Below are 2149 nucleotides of genomic sequence, written 5' to 3'. Positions count from 1 at the left end.
AGGCCAATCAATAGACAACATGTTGAGCTCTATACAGGCAGAGCTACTATGGATCCAAAGCCTAATTGCATGGCTGTACCGCGAACTGAGTGTGTGTGTGTGTGCGTGTGTGTGAGAGTGTGAGAACCAGAGAGAGAGGGGGATGGATGAGTTGAATCAGAGTTAGTAAAGCTCATATCTGTGTGTACATATAGGAAGTGTGTGTTTTTTTTTCCAGTTACATTTATGTGTGACTATTTTGTGATTATAAAAATATATGCTAACCTTTTCATTAACAAGTCATTGATGTTGTAATTATATACATATATAATGTATATAATGTATATATATATACATATATGTGTGTGTGTGTGTGTGTGTGTGTGTGTGTGTGCGTTAAAGAGGGTAAATAAAGAGGGTAATTATATGGGAATTGTTATAGTCAGTAGTATAGCTACAACTGTTGCAGTGACGACCTCTCCTCTTGGAGTGTTGAAAGGTAACACTGTGGAAATTACAAACCTATTAGGTTTGTTATACTGACAGTATAATACTTGGTGATGGGTAACATATATGAGACCTGGTATTACCTGGTATTACCTGCCAAAATCTAATCAGTTCATCCTTTAGTTGAAGTGAATTTTGTGTGTGCTAAAGAAGTTTTGTTAAGGTGTTACTGAGATATTGTGTCCATGAGAATGGGATGGACGTACGTATGTCGGTGCGGACAACCTGAAAACAATATGCCTCCGGCTCTGGCTGTCGCTGACGTCGAGGCAGAAAAATGTGAAAGTGAAGCTCTTGTATTTGTGACTACTTTCTGTCAAACAGAGCCATGTGTAGTTTGTAACAACCAAACTAACTAATGATCCTGCTCTTGTAACATATCTGTAAACTGTATGTGGACTAAAGGACACAAACTGTGATGTGGGTACATCCATTTTCCATCTAAAGAGGAAATTAGAACTCCTTGAGATTCATTTACATTATATGAGTTAAATTTAATCTTTTTTAAGGTAGTAAATAATTGGCCTTACTGGACGTGTGTACACATCATCATGATGATGTGGGGAGTTAGAGAGATGAAGATGAGGACGTCCAGGACGGTTCTTCCCCTCAGGGACTGGTGGGAGAGGGGGAGCAGGCTGCACCATCTCAGGCCACTGCTGCTGACCCAGTGGACGCATCCAGGCCAAGTCAGTTACAATTTTACCACACTGACACAAAGCTCAAGGAAACCATCACATATAAAGTACATGACCTACGACATTAAAATACCTTGAAGAAATGGAGGTAGTGAAATAACATAGGGTCATATTAAATTCAATTTAATTCAGTTTTATTTGTATAGAACCAAATCGTAATGTACATTATCTCGAGGCACTTTACAGGGTAAGGTCGAGACCTTATTTTATTATAGAGAAAAACCCAACAGTTCCCACAAAGAGCAACATTTAGTAACAGGGGGGAGGAAAAACTCCCTTTTAACAGGAAGAAACCTCCAACAGAACCAGGCTCAGGGTGGGGTGGTCTGCCTCAACCGGTTGGGTTTAAGAGGAGAAAGGAGGGGTGGGGGGAGGAGAGAGGGGCAAAAAGAGAGAGAGAGAGAGAGAGACCAGGAACAGCTGTATAGTAAATGGTGTTATTATTAATAATAATAATAATAAATAACAGTGGTAATAATAGTAATGATGAGTAGTGGTAGATCTGGATCCTGCTGCTCCAGAAACAAAGATATCTGCAGAATGAGGACAGAGAGAGGGAGAGAGAGAAGCACAAACTACGGGAGAGAAAAAATACAAAGTTAATGAGGTAGTAGTATGATGTAAATATGTAGAGAGACAGACAGTGAGAGTGAGAGAGAGAGAGAGAGAGAGAGAGAGAGAGAAAGCTCAATGCATCATGGGAATCCCCCAGCAGTCTAGCTCTATAGCAGCATAACTAAGAGATGGTTCAGGACATACCCAAGCCAGCCCTAACTATAAGCTTTATCAAAGAGGACAGTTTTAAGCCTGATCTTAAAGGTAGAGAGCGGGTCCGATCCTGGACCCAGACTGGGAGCTGGTTCCACAGGAGAGGAGCCTGATAGCTGAAGACTCTGCCCCCCATTCTACTCTTAGAAACTCTAGGAACCACAAGTAGACCTGCGTTTAGACAGCGGACTGTCCTA

The sequence above is a fragment of the Trachinotus anak genome, unplaced genomic scaffold (assembly GCF_046630095.1).
Source record: "Trachinotus anak isolate AG129_WGS33_773 ecotype Australia unplaced genomic scaffold, CSIRO_AGI_Tana_v1 ptg000028l, whole genome shotgun sequence".
Classification (NCBI taxonomy): domain Eukaryota; kingdom Metazoa; phylum Chordata; class Actinopteri; order Carangiformes; family Carangidae; genus Trachinotus; species Trachinotus anak.
This window is presented reverse-complemented; position numbering follows the sequence as displayed.